This window comes from Salarias fasciatus, chromosome 12, assembly GCF_902148845.1.
Source record: "Salarias fasciatus chromosome 12, fSalaFa1.1, whole genome shotgun sequence".
In the NCBI taxonomy this organism is placed as follows: domain Eukaryota; kingdom Metazoa; phylum Chordata; class Actinopteri; order Blenniiformes; family Blenniidae; genus Salarias; species Salarias fasciatus.
Genome location: NC_043756.1, coordinates 1,283,609 through 1,302,977, shown reverse-complemented (window position 1 = coordinate 1,302,977; position 19,369 = coordinate 1,283,609). Strand labels below are relative to the sequence as shown.

General features: G+C 43.5%; 1 long non-coding RNA gene across 1 annotated transcript; it reads right to left on the bottom strand.

Moving 5' to 3' along the window:
* Positions 1-12,509: 12,509 nt before the first annotated feature.
* Positions 12,510-13,446, bottom strand: LOC115398512 (uncharacterized). Its single transcript, XR_003932578.1, has 3 exons — positions 13,385-13,446; positions 13,197-13,309; positions 12,510-13,107 (listed from the first exon to the last, which is right to left on the bottom strand). It is a non-coding gene; the product is annotated as an uncharacterized LOC115398512 (long non-coding RNA).
* Between the last annotated feature and the right edge of the window lie 5,923 nt (positions 13,447-19,369).

The following is a 19,369-nucleotide window of genomic DNA, read 5'->3' as shown; positions in this document are numbered from 1 at the left end:
CTGCAGAGGCTTGGTGTGACATCGGAGCGGGCCCAGGGTGAACAGTTGTGCTGAGAGCTGGCTGCAATGAAGCAGAGGTTGCAGCAGGATAACCAGCTGTGGTAGTGGGTGCAGTGCACGAGGGATGATAGCAGGTTGAAGCATTGGGTGCTGCTGTACTGGCTGAGCTGATGGAGGTTATATGCTCTGTGGTGCCGGAGGAGGAGGCACGAAGGAAGGCAGCTGGACTGAGTGTCCCATGTGCACAGAATTGGGCATGGGAGCGATGTTCTCAGATCTTCCACTGTGACTGGGTTGTGAGCTAAGTGAATGATGAAGCAACTCACATCGACCATGATGAGTCGGTGGAGAAGAGGTCAAGGTTCAAGGTCAAGGTTTATTAGGGACCGAGCCCGGAGGGCAAGGTCTCTATTGTTATTCGTTTGTTTATTGTCGTCGTTCTATACTTAGGGACCGAGCCCAGAGGGCATGGTCTCTATTGTTCTTCCGGTGTTTCTCCTACTTCTTCTTCTTCTTCTTCTTCTTTTTCTTCTTCTTCATTAGGGACCATGCCTGGAGGGCAAGGTCTCTATTGTTCTTCGTCCGTTTGTTTCTTCTTAGATATTATTTTACGTCCCTCCGATTTGACCCCAAATTTGACCCCTTAAACATGCACGAAAACTTACCAAATTTGGCACGCACATCATGACCGGCGAAAAATTTTATAAAATGGAAAAATTAACCTCATCTGCTTTCTAGCGCCACCTAGAAACAGTAAAATTGTCGCCACGACCCGTAGGAATGTCGCAGAGATCAAACCAACGTTGACGCGTTGACACTCACGTGTTTGTCTCATCAAGATCTACATTTCACGTGCTGACACCCTTGACCTAAATCCAACAGGAAGTCCACAATTTCCCTTTCAAAGTAAAATTTTGCTCAAAATCACTCCTCACGAAAAAAATTATCTCCTCCGAGACCGTTTATCGTACAGACATCAGAGTCACACGACGTGATAGAGGACAAGTTTCTCTACAAAAGTTGTGAACAACTTTGTCAAAAGTCTTACGGTGTGGATTTTATTAGCGCTCAAAGTTGGAAGTCTGAAATCCTGCCTTGCTCCGGCCCTCATCCATTATAATGGGGAAAAAAGGAAAAAAGTCGCCTTGTTTCAGCACCTCGAACAACTGGAGATTGTGGCTATACCGTGACTCCTATCAGCAAACCGAGCACACGTAAAGCCTCATCAGGTTCTCCTGAACAAGATGATGTAACATAAGTGGGGAAATTTTCATGTTATATGTACATGAACAGTGACTAACATGTCAAATGAGTGGACTTTATGGTGGTTTATGGTGGTTTTATCACATTTAGCAGATGTGATAAAACAAGTACTTCACTGTAAGAACGGACTGATGAACAGGTGTCTGAATATGCAGGAAGATTTCTTAAATGTTGGAAAGAAATGGTAAAATTAAAAGTGTCACATAAAGCTGAACCTTTCTTTGTGTCAATGATCATTAATGGACTGGGAACACAGGATGCTGATACTTTAAAGAATTAGCAGCCCCAGACGTGTTTTCATTGAGTCCTGTGGAATTACTAAAAAAGGACTAGAGGATTAGATGTAACTGGTTTGTTTGCAAATCAAAAAAAAAAAAGAAGCTAAGATTCATGCTGTACAATACACAACTCTGGGAGAGTATAGACCGTTTGTATCAACACAACCAGGCTTCAGAGGATGAGGACGAGACAGGATAAGACCAAATCAACGACGATTTAGGGGCCGACGTTATAATAATAATACTAATGATCAAACACTGGCAAGAGCGAAGAAACCTTAATGATACATGCCATTACCAGAGACTGTGAGCAAAGGAAAAAAAAAGAGATGAAGCTAAAGTAGCTAGACCCACCGGAGTGCCACAAGTGTTGAATCAAGGCCAAAACTCAACAAGTACCAAAGACAAACATTACACCAGAACAGAGAGCAGTTTCATTTCTGTGGAGAAAAACTTCTACACAATGAAGAGGCCGACAGTATTGGTACGCTGACGGTGATCAAATAATAATAATGATGGTTATTCAGGCACAAGTTTCAAATACACCGGTAGAAATACCAAAGATTTGTTTAAACATTAAAGGGAAACCAAAAAAGTTTCTCATAAATGTCGGTGCATTTCTCTCTTGTATTCGTCAGCAGGAGATATACTGTCCATGAAGTAATGACACTGTTCAAACTGTCAGCATTTCTGGTGTCCCATCAAGAGAACCGCTGTCAGAACTGTTACCGGTTGAGAGAGATGGCTGGAAATTTCAACATTTGTTTGTGATTTAGAAATGTTTTCATTATTAGGAAAAAGATATGCTATCAAAATTAAGATTATATAGAATTTGTGCTCCAGAGTGAGTAACAGTAAAACATTCCAAACATACATCAGACGGTAGGACAGTATTTCCCTGTTTGGCAGAAAGCAGCCTCTGTTTTGATGTTGATGTGGTGACTTGACTGTTCACAATAGAGGGAATCAGAACATTAGCATTCTATCAAGCAGACCGGTAGATAAACCATTCTCGGACAGAGTAGAAAGTCCACAAATACTGTTTGTCTTTCTCCAGAGGGACTGATGTTATTATTAAAAGATGTGCACGGAAACATTGAACCATTGAATTCCAGAGTAGTTTTTCAGCATGATCTATTTGCACAGGGGGGTTATTGACTCCATCGTAAGAATAAAGATTGCTTCACTAAGGAGCAGGAATTGGTTGTAGTACAGGCCTGCAAGAATGCCCCGGAATACAACTGGCCCCCAAAAACAGCAAAACGGGTCGATACTCAGATGCTTTAAAGAACATTCTGTGAGGAGACACGGAATGAGGGAATCTAATCTGAAATGATGGTCTTATTTCTTTCATCTGTTTGTCAACTTCTCTGATTGACTTGACCATACTAAATACACAACGGGAAAACTCTGTGGAAAACCACAAAAGCGTCAATTGACGCAAACAAATGGCTTCAGCACCTCTGCATGGTGAGGCTATAAGGCCTTATTTGTACTCACTTCCAGAATCAGCAGCTGTAGCTAGCTTCAAACACTCACACCCAGACCTCGCGTCTCTACATGCCTGATGTGCTTCTCACCTCCAGAGAATCATCGTCAGCGTCCAAGTTCCTTCAACTTCCTTAAATCAGACACAAAAACTCTGCTTTCTTCACCTAGACAGGATGCCAGAATGTCAAATGACTTCCTCAGATCAGAACACACACACACTTACGGTTGGGTCGTAAATGGTTCCTCAGGTCAGAACACACACACACACACACACACACACCCACACACACACACACACACACACACACACACACACACACACACCCACACACACACACACACACACACACACACACACACACACACACACACATCCTCCCCCCATGCTGACTCAGTGGAGGTGGGGTAAAGGAGGAAAAAATAAAAACACTGAAACGCAAAACCCGTCGATCCAACGCTGACACCAGGTCGACCTCTGAAGCGTGAGTCCTTGGAGGGTGATGCACAAACAGGGTCTCCTTCTTGGAAAAAAAAAGTGCTTTATAGCATTGCGTGGCAGTCCAGAGCGGGTGTTTCAGGCACTATGTGCTTTCGCGCCTGCATTTGTTGCTACGAAAGGAAAAAAGGCTCGGAGGAGTTTTTTTTTTGGAGACCTTTAATACCAGCTGCGGCTCATAGAATGAACCTTCGATCACTGCGCCGTCGTAATCTTTGAATTTATATACCATCGGAATACGCGGAATGCATTCTGACACCGTAAAAACTTTGTCCGTGAATCTCTGTTCGTATTTTTTGTCGAAGACCCCTCGCAACTTGGATATTCTGACAACATCGCCGACCTTAAATCCTGACTTTATTTTTTTTTTTTTTCTCTTGTCTCGTGGTGTAGGCGTACCGTAGAAATTGTGAAACACACGGCGGGTATTTTCCTTAGTCACATCAACCGGGCGCATTTTTACACTGCTGTGGTAAGTGTTATTATAGCTTTTTACTAAGTCTGGCAGGACTTCCACGTACCGTCTAGTGTTCTTAGCAGTGAAATATCTCCACATTCTGGTCTTTAACGTTCGGTTAAATCTTTCAACCACGCAGGCTTTTAGATCACTGGCTGTGGCAAAATGTATGATGTTGTGTTTCCTCATCAGAATCTCAAAACTTTTGTTGAAAAATTCTCTTCCCGCATCAGTCTGTAGTTTTTCAGGTATCTGGCTCTCACGAAAGACGGATTCAAAGGCAGACACCACCTCAGCCGCAGTCTTCTTTCTCAAAGCTCGCACGTACGCTAATTTGGAAAAAACGTCTATGACCGTGAGTAAATAACTACACCCATCATTTTCATCTGCTAACGCCCGCATATCGCAAAGGTCTGTCTGAAATTGTTTTAGAGGTCTTGTAACAAAAACTCTGTTCCTTGGAAAATGTACCCGAGTCGGTTTATGCAGAGTATAGGTGTCTTGAGATGATAAAAAATCTTTCACATCTTCCACCCTGTCTTTCTTTCCCGTCTCATCTTGAACCGCTTAATGAAGCCGCTCTACCCCACCGAAACTACCAGGATGACTCGGCTTGTAATATAACCTCTTCATAACACGTTTCTCCGCCATCTCTAAGTACAATATAAATTCACCCCCCTCTATCCGTCTGTCTGGCTCCTACTCATCCCTTCAGATGTGTCAACACCTAGCACATCGTAAAAACTTCAAAAGACCTCAGAAGGAAGGAAGTTTGGGAAGGGGGGGGGGCGGTGGACAAATGCGCGGTGGACAAACACTGGACAAATGGTGGACAAATGGCGAGGGGAGGGGTTTATTGGGGGGCCATAAATCGTTCAGTTTGACATATAATATCTTATTTATCTCTCTGAAGACAATAGATGAGCTGACTTTATGATAACACTGGCGATGGATGAAAAAATATATAGCCGAAATGAGCAATTTTGCAGAGATTATGTCCCGCGCTGAAGCTCCCTTGCAGTGGCCCCCCTTTAAATCGGTTGAATCTAAATAACTTCTGAAGGACTCCGAGCTGCACAATGTTTGTCTGAGTGAGTAAATGAGCATGCACACACCTATAAATAAGGTCCAGGTGTCAAAAAACCGGAGTTGCCCTTTAAGTCATCTCTGCCTGTCGAGACGTTTAGCGATAGCTTCACATGCCTCTTGTGTCACGTGTGCAGGATGGAAGGACCCAAGCGCAGGTAGTCAGGCAGAGTTGAGGAGGTTTATTTACAGGAATCCAGGGAACAGGAACGCAAGCCGAGCTGAGGTGCAGGCAGGGACACAGAACACACGGACAACCCACAACGAACCGACAAGACACACCAGGAGATTGGGGCTTAATAAAGGGGGCAGGACAGGTGCAGCGCATTAGGGAGTTAACGAGACAGACCAGACAGGAGAACAAGAGGAGCAGGCAGGTGACCAGGCAGGAGAACATGAGGGCAGACAAACACAAAACAGGACCCGAGCGCCCCCACATGGGTGCAGGGGCACAGGGCATGACATCTTGTGCCTCCTGCTGCAGGCGTTGTGCTTCCCTGGCTTGAGTGCTGAGATGTTGACACTCCAAATCAGCATTGCTGTCCTCAATGGTCTGCGTCTACAACTCCTCGAGTTTCAAAGGTGGATACTCTCCTGTAGTATGTCGTGGATTTTTATTTAAAAAGTATCCTAGGCCAGTGATGGTGCAAAAAAAACCCACAAACATATTTCCGGGAAAATCTCAAAATCTTCAAGTATATCCACTCTTGGTTCTTGAAGTCTTCAATCGTAGTTCTCCTCGGAACAATCAGGCAGAGTCGAAGTCAGAATTCAAAAAGAGGACGTTATTTCCAAAAAAACCCCTGGGAGTCAGGCAAACCAAAAAGAACTGACGCGCTGATCGCTCTCCGCTCCATCTATTTATACTATTTTCTGGGAGTTCGTTGCTTCTCAAATGACTCTTCGTCAAGACACAATTGCTCAAAACCATTCGTTGCTTCTCAATTGACTCTCTTCCCCCCTCCCTACAAAGGTCCGTGACCCCTTGGGAGGCCCTATCAGCCTCCATCAAGTCTCCAAATGCCAGGTGTTGTGCAACAAATCATAGTGTCACATTTCTTGTCCAATGAGCCTCATTTGCGCCAGAGGGAGACAGAGAGACAATTGACCTGTAGTCTTAGCTTTAGAAAAAACAAACTGTCCAGCTGCCAAGAGGCTTCGTAAAAATGAAAAATGACAGGCAGGCGAACAGAAAAAGAATAGTAAATAACATAATATAAAAAGCATGATGTAAAGAATATTATAAAATTATTCAACAAGTATCACTTCCTGAATTGGTGACAGAGCATGTTGGGGGTTTAAACCTGCAGCTGAGCACTGTAATTTTTTTTTTGGTTTTAGTTCCTTCAACTTATTTTTGTGCGTCAGGTCAACTGAATTTTACTAAAAAAGTTGAGACAATTACAAATGTTGAGTTTTGATGCTTTCAGCTAATGAAATAGTACAGTCAACTTTGTAATATGTTAGTGGCGAACTTGTGCGATAGTGTGATGGATTTTGCACATGCTTAGAACACTGCCCCTGCACAGCTCCTTGGTCAACCCGTGCCTGCACGAAGACATGCACTTATTTTCATTCATTGTCCTCGCTTTCTTTCGGACCTCCATGTGCTGGACTAACGATATTTTACTTCAGTTGGTTTAAAAGGTGAGTTCATAATGCTATTTCTACCATATGAGTGTACAAATGCTTGGTTAAATATAAAGCGTCCTGCCGTTATGCTTCTGTCTTGTGCAGTGCAAGCTTGTTGGCATAGTTAGCTAACTTAATGTGATTTTTCCTGTCAAAAGCTTTGTCTTCCTTCTTCGTCGTCCTTCTTAAAGTTTGTTTGCTGCATGTGTTCGAGAGAAGTGATGTTACCTGTATTTTGCTAACGTTAGTAATGTTGCTATAATTTGTATCTTGCTAGCTTGCTGGTAAGTGAATTCAGTCGATGCAGGCAAGAAAATGTAGACTCCAATGTAGTTTTATGCGCCGGACACCTTTTCATTCTTCCAGTGTGTTTCCACCAGCGGCCGGCAGCCCGCCCACCGGCATCATGCCCGCGGCAACACCAGGCCGGACTGAGGACCGCCCCAGGCACCGGTTCAGCACCAGGCCGCGGCCGGCCGCTGGTAGGAACACACCGGGAGCAGCCAGCCGGCTGCGGCTGAGCTGTTGGTGGGGGACTTCACTCAGGAGACCAGCCGGTATCAGCAGGTGGCTGGACCCCGGTGATTAAGCGGGTTAGATCAATCGTGGCCACGCGCTGTGCTACATGTCCGTGAAGAGGAGCGTCCTCAGTTAAACTCGCTTTGATGTCACTTTACTCACTATTGAACACATTTCAGCCGAGAATGGAACCACCTAGATCGCCAATATGTATTTTGCTCATACAGAAAGTGGATGATTTTTTTTTCTCCCCTTTTATATTTGAATGGATACGATGACGATGTTTCCACAATGTTACTGTTCAGCAGTGTGGGTGCACACATCTTTAAAGATATCTCTAGTGTGGACAGGGCAATAACAGTAAAACTGGCTATTATCTGAGTGTCTGGATAAAAGAAACAATAGTATATGCATCGTTTAATTGAGAGGGGTGCTTGGCCAGGTTACTCACATTGAGCTGCATCAGTTTAAAGGGGACATATTATGCTATTTTTCAGTCACGTCATAAATGTGCTTAACACTGAATCTTTTTTTCTTTTTTTTACAGGAAGAGAGACAATTTTGTTGTCTATGCAATCATATGCAGTGGACCTGTAACCAGCGCAGTATAATTAGACATTATAAGGTGAAACACGAACATTATAGCAGGACTTGTCCCTTGCCTTGCATCTACGGTGACTGTGTTTGCTCCTTTGACTCAAGTTGCTCTCAAGAATCATTTACTCAAGCATGAAACAGTGACTGGTCAACATCAAGATGCTGTGGCTCATGGAAGAAGCACTGTGACATATAAACTGCACTGTGAACAATGTGAGTTTTCAGAGATGTCATCTGCAAGTCCGTTTGAAAAATAAGGAAACTTTAAAGTACCCTTTTCACCACTGTCTTTTTAAGTCAGCTGTCTATTCCACCTATACAGCACATAGAAGTAGATATCATAGTGGTTGTGTGTTGAAGGATTAAAGACCTGAGTTGATCCAAGATCTACCAGTAACACCGAGTAAGGAATGTGATGTTACAGCACCAGTAGACATTGATGTCTCTCAAGATGATGTCTCAGAAGAAGAGGACTTAGAAGATGTTAATGGAGACTCAATCAAGCATAGACTTGTGTCCTTATTTCTCCGTATGCAGACAATCCTACATGTACCAAAGTCAGCTACACAGGAAATAGTTGAATCACTCTATGACATTGGTACTTTAGCTGGAGAGTGCACAAATAAATCCATTGAAAATGTGTTACGGAAACATAACTGTAACTCTGAAGGGTCCCTCTTGGCATTATTAACATAGGTCGTTCAGGAAACAAATCCACTTGGTTTTCTGTCTAGGAGTGGTCCGTTTGGCACTGATCACAAAAGATCACGTTTTTCAAAGATAATTTTCCAGTCATTGAACCAGTACAGTATTTTCTTGATTCAGACAAGAAAAAAAATTTTGTATATGTGCCCATACTTCGTGTCCTAACTGAATTGCTGAGTAGGAATGATATCCTTGACAAAGTGTTAACAGAAGAATCTTGTGTTCATTCACAGCTTGACCAATTTAAGTCATTTCGTGGTGGTCTGTTTTTCAAAGAAAATCCACTTCTGTCCAGAGATGAGTTATCTAGCAATTGTTTTGTATATTGATGAATTTGAGGTGTGTAATCCATTAGGCACCTCCAGAAAGAAACAAAGTGTGTGCTGTGTATTGGGTTATTGCAAATCTCCCAATCAAATATAGATCTGCCCTGTCATCTATTTATCTTGCGATTTTGTGTAAGAGTGCTGATATGAAAAATGTTAGTTATGATGCTGTTCTAGATGCTCTTTTGAATGAGATCCAAATTCTTGAAAATCACGGTGGTTTTATCCAGCGGCTGGGGGCAAATGGTAAAGGTACTGTGGCTTTTGTATCTGCTGATAACCTAGGAGCACATTCTCTCTCTCAGGTTTTCAGGAATCATTTAATGTCGATAAATTTTGTAGATTTTGTTTAGCAAGTCGTAAAGACATTCAGACTATTGAAGTTAGAAGGGAGTCCTTTCCTCTCAGGACTAAGTTGTCCTATGAAGTCAGTGTATCAAAGCTCAAAGAGGACACAGATTTGTCATGTGTAGATGGTGTCAAACATGACTGTGTTTTAAACAAGTTGACCTATTTTCACACTGTAACAGGATTCCCACCTGATGTTTTACACAACCTCTTAGAGGGAATTGCGCCTGTTGAACTTAGTTGGTGTCTCGGGAAATTGATCTCTGATAAATACTTAACATTTGAAGAATCAAATACTGCCATTCAGAGCTTCCCATATTCATTCTCTGATAAGACCAATCAACCTCATGGACTAAGTCAGACTTTTAAAGTTAATGGAACAATCGGGGGCAATGGACATGAAATTGGACTCTTTTAAGGTTGCTATCCCTGATGGTCGGTCATCTCGTCCCACAGAGAACAACACAAGTTGGAGGATTCTGCTTGAACTGAAAGACATTTTGGAACTTTTTGCCTCCTCTGTGTTTACAACTGGATCGTTGTGCTATTTGGAGCACAAAATATCGATCCATAGGCAACTACTGCAGGAAGATTTCCTGGACTTCAAATTAAGACCGAAGCATCATTTTATTGAACACTATCCCTTCCTCATCCATTGCTTTGGGCCATTGCTTGACTGTTGAACTCTTCGTTTTGAAGCTAAGCATAGTTTATTTAAAAAAATTGTCTGTGATGTGAAAAATTTCAAGAATATTTTACTCACTACAAGACTCATGCTGGCTTATTTCCTGGACATGCCCAGCCTTTTCAAGCCCCCAGTAGAAGCTAGAAATGTGTTTTTTGTTACTCCAGACATTTTGGATTATTCAGTTTGACAAGCCATCAAGTCAAAGTATAAAGATTTCCCATCTGTGTCTCTTACTTCTACTGCCTCTCTGCATGGCACAGTGTACACTGAGGGTATGTTTGTGTCTCTAGGTACCACAAGTGGCCTCCCTGATTTCGGAAAAATTCTCAAAGTACTGATTGTTGGAGAAAAGGCCTCATTCATCATTGAGCCTTTTGCCTCCTGGTACTTTTGAGCACCTCAGATGCTTTGAGCTCATCAAGAAACCTTCTGCAGACCTTGTTGCTGAACCAGGAGAACTGAACAGCTACTGCCCACTGTCCCCTTACCACCATCAAGGACAACTCGTTGTCTCACCCAGGGTGTTTCTACTATATTGAGGTATTTAATTTATAGATTTTAGATCAGATTAGATCATGTTTATTTGTAAATACGGCTTTGATATATCAACACTAGTTTAATACTTGACTGACTGACTACTCACCACCTGACTGACTATCTGAGCTACTACTATAACTACCTGACTGACTGACTGACTATCTGAGTGAACTGACTGACTATCTGAGTGACTTATGGCGTGTTTCCACCTCCCCTACTCTACTCGGCTCGACTCGGCTCTACCCCGCTTGCGGACGTTTCCACCAGCCCGCTTTCACGCAACCCGGGTAGGTTTTCGGCCCTGCTCGACAGCAGGGTCGACTCGGGCTGAGTCGGGCTGAAAATGTGACGTCAACACATACTGGTCGCTGATTGGTCAATCACTGACCAATCAGCGACTAGCTGTGGCTGAAGCGAAACCTGAGCTCCGCCATGTTGCTTTGCTCTGATGCGGAGGAGAAAGAGAAGAGCAATAAACTGTAAATGAACAAAATAACAGTAATTAAAACAATTTCACCGCAGCAGACAGTAACTCCATGGCCTGTTGGGAGGATTCAGATGCTCGTTTGTTAAGTGGGGGATGAAAAGATCCAGCCGGAGCTTGGTACCGCCCAACGTTTTTTCAAGACCACCTGGAGTTGGTGGCGGACCACGGAGCCCACCGAACCACAACCCAGTGCCAAGAAAAACTGAAACACGGACCAGAACTCAAAGAGCGGGGCTGGAAAGACCTGGGGATAGTTCCAACAGATGGACAATCTACGGCCACCGACTTGTAAACACCGGGACGGACCAGGACTCTGCCACGGCGCTGCTGGAGTCGCTGATGGAGGATAATGGTGAGTTTCTGGTGATCAGAGTTTGTTATAAGGTAGAAAAATGAGTTATCTGGATTTACAGTTTGTGAAAGGATGTGTTCAGACGCTGCTACTCTCAGGAGTTTAGTCATTGTCCTCGAAGTCACGTAATCACACTCAGAAAGCCAGCAGTAAAGCTGCTGATAGCAGCTTGATATTTAACATAACCACCGGACAAAGTTTTATTTTCTGAGGCACTTTCAATTTTAGCATATGCATAAAGATTCTGTGTCTGATTCTTTTCCTTCATGTAGTGAAATGAAACGTGTTTTTCCCTTCATCATTATGTAAAAAACGACTTGAGACAGTCAATATTAAAGCCCTCATGTCGACTGAAAGCTCACACATTTTTTTTGAACAGTTGTTTGAGAGCATTGCTCTACTAAAGTTATCACACACGTTTTAAAGCCCCTCCTAAGGAGGAAGGTGGATTTTCGAAATGAGTAGAACATGTTAGGGCTGAGTTTGAACCACACTGACTTGACTTTATTGTTCTTTGTGTGTGTGTATTCTATTTCATTCAGTGAGGACAGTTTGGTCTCCCCATCCGAACTCCCAGACTCCCTGCCATGACAGCAGCTCCATCTCCTCCTCCTGCACAGGGACCGTCTCCTCCACCTGCTGCTCTGCACCGTAGGTTTCCTTCCAACTGTTTCTACATATATCTTTATAAATACACGGACATATATTTTCTAAATTGCACAGGGGGGAAATCCAGTTGCTGTTCAGCAACAAACACCGATATCGAGACAAAAGCCTCAAAATCAAAATGTGAAGGCTCATCTGAATCTCTCTTTATATTTATATATTTTTTAAGTCACACACCCGTACAAATGCAGTAATGGGAAGTGTAGAAGAGTGTGCAATTTTAAGTAGTTACACAAAACCATCACAACTACAAGATGATGAGGGATTGAACAGCATTTAATATCAGTTCCCATCACTCTGTTTATGTGGCAGAATGAATGGGAGGGATAACCAAAATTCAACCAAATCAAAGACAACGCCACCTGGGGGCTTGCACCCCAGGATCTCAAATGCTAAACCAAATTAAACCAAAAAACAAGGGCCCGCAGGTTCAAAGGATTCACTGGGACGGGAGACGTGAGTTCAAATTAAAACAAACTTTATTAAATTCCTAATGTTAAAATCAACAGACTAACTCAAAATAAATGGGGTTTGAGGCCTGCCAAACAAAACCAAACTGGACAGGGCTGGGGCTTACCACGACAGCGGTAACAGAAAGGGGGGAGGATCCAAAAACACACAGCACCCGTGACACAGCAAACCAAAAAGTGAAAACGGAACCACCACCAGGGAACCGCTGCCGCTCTGGGACCCCCAGCACCTGTCAAAAGAAAAGAAAATCAACAATTAAACTCACAAAATGATGGCAGCCCTCATACCCTGAAAACAAAAACCCAATACCTAAATATTCAAACGAAAGAGGAACAAAGTAATTTACACGAAATGAAAAAAACAAATCATTACAAAATAACAAGAACCAAAGGGATAGAACAGAGAACAATAAAGCAACGTAATCACTATTAAACGCAATCGAACAGAAGAAGGAAAAAAAGAAGAAAATCAGAAGGAAAAGTGCGTCTGCATTTCTAAAAATGCCCGAGCATGGTGCAGGCTCAAGCTCCTAGGCTCGACGCAGGAGAGCCACACTTCTCAAGGAGCCTGGGTGGTCCATCAGGCCCCTAGGGCAGCAGGGTGTACTGAGGAGGCCGTGGTGCGACGAGCAGGTGTCAAGCACATCCAAAGAAGGAGAGCCAAAACAGCAGTAAAGCCTGGGGTCAACTGCAGCTGATGACTGCACCACTGTAAAACAAACCATGAAATCACACCAAAATAATGAAATTAATCTAAACAATAAATCACTGTTCCCTACTGAGGAGGGATTGGCACACCTGGCAGCATGAAGGAGAGCATACACAGCCCGATACAGCAGTGGCGGCGGCTGCAGGAAACACACCGCTCCCACACAGACTCCAGGGCAGTCCAGCTCCCAGTCAATTCACAGCTGTGAAACGCAGGGCTGGGGTAAATACACTGCTGAGGCCGCTAAGCGGACTAAAGAGAAACAGGACATGCGTACCTTTGTGGGAGGCCACACACTATCCTGCACAGACACGCTGTCAGGACAGCAGCCACATGTCTGTCAGTCCCATGAAGGAGGAAGAGGAAGAGGAAGAGGAAGGGCGGAGCAGGGATATTTATAGACGCCCAGTAATTAGAAGCCACACTGCCTCAAGTGGAGGGGAGTGCAACTCCCCACCATGCCACATCTAGGCCAGAGAACCAGGACCCTGTTCCAGCCAGACGTCTCTGCTGTCCTGCCAGAGTCCTTTCTGAGAATCTGGAGCATCAGAGGCAGAACCGGATCCAGCGAGACGAACATCTGAACTGGTCCTCAGCGAGGCTGGAGAATCCAGGGAGCAGGAGGGAAGAGAGTAGGGTTGTCCTCAGATAGTCGACGATTCGACGATTCGTTCGAAGGGGCCTGATTCGACTACCAATCACGCAGTCGAAGCATCGAAAAAATGTGATTATTAAACGAGGACCATTCCATTCCAGCTGTATGGGGGTGCTGAATGACTGATTTTACATAGAATTGCTTGGTTTTTTTTCCCCAAATAAACATGATATAAAGCCTATTTGATATACATGTTAGCCTATCAAATACACTGTGGAAAAATTTACTTAACTTGTAGTTTGATTCAATATTCTATCTATTTAGTGTCTGTGAATCAACCACCATGGTGAGTGGCACAATCCCATTTTGCGCAGAGCTCCGTCACAGAGCAGCATCTCGGTGGTGATTTGGCTTAACTTTAAAAGTCTTACAATGTCGGAAAAAAACAGAACTTCAGACCAAGTCAAAGATGATCCAAAAAAAGTCAAATGCAAATTGTGTTCTTTCATATCACTCCACAACAACATGGCTTTCCACATTAAACGGGTAAGTAGCCAGATAATTGGGCTAATAAAAGACGGTTCTGTTACTCAATTCACATTTTTAATGCTGACTTTTATTTCGTTTAATTGTAATATTTTAGGTTATTATTATATTATTATTTTTATTTATCTAAAAGGCTAATTCTATTTAATTTAGTGTTTGTTTTTGCATGGATGTTGCGCTGCGAAACGGACCGACACAGTGCAATTAAGCCTTTCATTTAATTTGAGCAGATAATGTGAGAAACTGTTTAGCCAAAAAATGTGAGCTTATCTGCAGAGACTATAGATACAAATAAATGACATGCTTTAGCCCGTTTGTTAGAAGAGGGTTTGGTTCTGGTCATTTGAACTATACTTCATTTGTTTGATGTTGAGAGTTATGACACTTTGTTCCAGTCTGTGTTTCAGTGTGTAGGAAAAAAATAAGTGTTGTTTTACCTGCCTGCGCTGTTTTTTTGTTTTTTTTTAAATTATTTGTATTTTTTATTATTATTAGTGCAATCAGGGCCGGCTGTGGGTATAGGCGCCCCGACGCTCCGTGTGCTATGTGAGCACCGCTCTGCATTGTGCTGCGCTGCTCCGACTCCCCGTGTAGGCACGCTCTGCAGCGCCCCCCCGCTCCCCCCCCCCCCCCCCCCCCCCCCCCCCTTCCCCCACTCCGCCAAACAAGATGATAGATTCGACTATCAGTCGGGAGAATCGGACGAATCAGATTCGACTATGGAAATTCTTAGTCGGGGACACCTCTAGAAGAGAGTGACGCCATGCTGCTTTCAGTCAGGCCGTTGGTTCTGACAGGACCTACTCACCACGGAGGAAGCTGGGAACCATGAGAACCATTAATAACACAACTGCATTTGTTTTTGTTGTGGAGTTGCAATTGATATTACCTATCAATAAAGTTTTTATTTAAGCTCGGTTTACTCTCTGCTGTTGTAAACAATATGACAAAATTGTTACGTGAAATATTTTGAATCATGTATGGAAACAACCGATCTACAGAAGCACAACAAATTTATTGAACGACAGGTTGAAAAAACACCAAGGGCAATATTGAATGAACTTAGATCAGCAATCATTATTTTCAACATACTTTTATGCTGCAGTAAAAAGCAGTTTTTATGTCTTTACAATTGATCAACGCTGGTTTAACTGATTACAGTAACAATCTGTTCCAAACTCAGTCGTCCTTAATAGTGATTGATCAGATGGAGCATCAGAACATCCTGGATCCCATTTCCTGCTTCTACATCTTTACCACTCCACATGTGGGCTCCGGGGCTGCTGAACCAGGAACATCCCTCCACCGCTCAGCTGAGAAGCTGGAACCTTTTCATCCACCACTGCAGCTCAGATGTGGGTCCAGAGACAGGCCTGGTCCAGCTGATAGGACAGAACCTCTGAAAGAAACAATATATGCAATGAAATTACATAAAAATAAAGATGGCATTTTGACTTTTCAATAGATATTAATATGAGTTATCATGACTACTACTGGTACTATTAATAATACAACTAATTCCACAAAGATCATCTATAATAATTAAATTTATAATTATAATCGCCTTAACACCTTAAAACATCACCAGGCAAGACATGACCATTCACCCCAGTGGTTAATTTTTCTCATTTCTTTTTAACTATCAATAGTTACAAAGCTATGTTTGTTCCTGCCTGCTTATAGTTTCATGACAACTTGATGTAGGGAACGGTGTTGAGAACCTGGATCCTCTAATGTCACAGCAATGCTAATCATTGAAGAGGGGCTATTAATTTAATTGTTGAATTGTTATTACTTTTCCTGGGTTTGTTGTGTGCACTAAATGCATGTTCAACCGCGCATCTGAAATTTCATCTTAGCATTTAAAAGACTCCTCTGAGCTGCTGACAACAGAACAGAAATGCTCTTTAATTGCTGAAGCTACTGCTAATTGCTAATAAGCTAATGCTAATCACTGACTGTATGGCTTGAAGGACTCTTCGCACATCGCGACCTGATGTTAGAATATTGCAAATAATTTAAAGCACAAACTTCTCTTAATAACTGCAGTTACACATTGGTAACTCACCTGGAGCTGTCGTGTCCTCACGGCTCTTCACGTCTCATCTTGGGCTTGATTCGACTGCAGGGCCTCCAGACTCTTCCCTACTTATCTTTCACATTATTTCTTGCTGTTTGTAACATTTTATGACTCTCTTCTTACAACGAAAAAACGGAAGAAAAAAAAACAACCAAAAGAAACATGACAGCCTCTGTGTCCTGCATTCAGCGTGTTTACATCCACTGAGGGGCGGGGTGTTGACCGTCTGATTTCCCCGCCCACTGGCGGGTTTCCAGGGAGACAAACAGGGCCGGTGGAGACACAACCAGACCGAGTAGAGTCGAGTCGAGTAAAGTGGGGCGGAGTCGAGCCAAGTAGAGTAGGGGAGGTGGAAACACGCCTTAACTGACTGACTACTTGACTGGGATGCTGTCTGACTGTCTGGAGAGATGTCAAAACTCCATCATGAAGACAGTCCATAAAGCAGCCAAATTGTATTTTTTGGGATGAAACACAACACAAAAGGAGTCAAATGAAGCAATAAAAAAACATAACTTACATTTTTATGGTTGAATGATTCCTGTTCTAAATAGTATGCATAAAATGTCTTAAAGAGGAGGAATGTTTTTTGGCAAGTTTTCTTTTCTTTTTTTTTGTTTTGTTTTGTTTTGTTTTTTCATTTTAAATGTATAATACAACATTTTCTCGAAAAGACGAAGCCCCACGTCTGTTACTCACTTTTTGAACAACGCGCATGCTCCAGACCATCCGCCCGGCTCTCCTGCTTCTCCCAGAAAACGCGTAAGTGTACGAGCGCAATCTCCTCTTCTCCGGCGTGCACGGCTCTGTACAGTTTCTGCGATCCGCCTCGCTCATAAATAAAGCTTTTTTTTTCCCGAAACAGCTGCAGTTTCATTATGTCAGACTCGCCATCGGTAAGTACGAGCTCAGAAGCTCACCGGCTACATAAACACTCTGAATGCGCATGCGCAAAAGGGAGAAGCTGATTGGGCGCAAGCACGGAGAACCGCCTTACGAAAGCAGCTCGTCAGAATGATTGACAAACAGACCCACCAATTATTTAGGTGATCCACCCGGAAATCAAAATGTTGTATTACACCTTTAAGAGGAAACAGGGGTTTAAACATGTTTTTATCAAAGTGTCATGTTAAATATCAGTGGAGGATTTATTTTTAGTCAGTTTAATTGTTTAGAATCAACCGACTTCAGTTTTATATTGTGTCATATTCTTTCTCAATTTTAATATCTTTTCTTCCTGTTTTCCCATCTATATAGAAGTCATCATGTTGCTCCACATCGTCCTTTTAGATGACAATATTCAGAAAGTTCGCATTGAAGGTCTTCCTGAGACAGTGGATGAGCTTGAGACTTGTCTCAATCTGGAGGGTGACATGGTCATTAAATTCCAGGATGAAGAATTTGGTGGTCAGTTCTGTAATCTGAACAACATGGATGATTTACCCAGTGAAAGGGTTAAACTGAATGTTATCATGAAGGCACCACCCAGCAGTCCACAGTCAGACTACACACTGGAAACAGCGAGCTTGGACACATCCAGTCAGTCCTCAGGCGAGACGTCTGGACCCTCAAAACCCTAGCCGAATCCGTTCCCCATACCCACATTCTCTTACGACATTAAGATGAAGCTCAGGCGAGGAAATGAAGCTTATCAGAAGGATGGTTCCCTGTTGCCTCTCTCCTCTCACACTGATGTAAAGGTAGACATTTTTGACAAGGTTGGACGGGCCATTCAATGCTTATCCAACTCAGAAACAAATAGAAGAAGTTGCCAAAACCCTGGTTGAAAAACACCTATGCTTAAAAGAGCCAGGTTCTAAAGAGGGAAATTTAGTCTCAGTTTCAAGATGGGAAACCTACGGCAGAAGTATCGTATTGCTGGATGTTCTGAGCTTACACTGTAAGACCGCAAGAGAACAGGAGGGCAAGAAATGAGGAAAATGAAGAAAGCAAGGCGGTTTGAGACCAACTTTCTCCCCGACTTTCACACACTGGACCACTACTGCACTGTCCTGAAAGACGCGTATCGCGCCATCCCCCGGGCAGCTTTAGGACTCTCTGATCTCTGTCTGCTACTTCAGCTCTGCATTTAACACCGTCATCCTGGATATACTTACCCAGAAATTATCCCAGTGGATCACCAGCTTCCTGACTGACAGGAGGCAGCAGGTGAGGCTGGGGAACATCACATCCAGAACCCGGTCCATCAGTACTGGGACCCCCCAGGGCTGTGTCCTCTCCCCACTGCTGTTCTCCCTCTACACCAATGACTGCACCTCAGGGGACCCCACTGTGAAACTCCTGAAGTATGCAGACGACACCACTGTCATTGGTCTAATCTGTGATGGTGACGAGTGCGCATACAGACAGTGGTGGAACAGCTGGTCCGATGGTGCAGCAAGAACCACCTGGAAATGAATCCTCTGAAGACAGTGGAAATGACAGTGGATTTCAGGAGGACCCCCACGACACTTGCCCCCCTCACCATCCTCAGCATCACAGTGGACACTTTCAGGTTTCTGGGTTCTACAATCTCCTGAGACCTGAAGTGGACTCCTCACATAGACTCTGAGAGGAAAAAGGCCCAGCAGAGGTTATACTTCCTGCGACAGCTCAGGAAGTATAACCTGCCCCAGGAGCTGCTGATAATTTTTTACAAGGCCATCATCCAGTCTGTCCTCTGCACCTCCATCACTGTCTGGTTTGGTTCGGCCATCAAACAGGACAGGACAGGTTGCAAAGAATAATTAGGTCAGCAGAGAGGACAATAGGGGCCAGCCTGCCCTCCATCCTGCCATCTTGCCAGCCGTCCTGCCATCCAGGACCTGTATCTCTCCAGGGTCAGGAAGAGGGCTGGTGACATATCTGCTGACCCTTCACACCCTGCTCAAACCCTCTTCAAACTCCTGCCGTCTGGCAGGTGTTACAGATCACAGGAATAGTTTCTTCCCCCAGGCCGTGACCCTGATGAACTCTAAAAAACTCAGGGTCTCAGGAAACAATTGCACTACACCTCCTCCATAACCTGTTACTTGCACCAT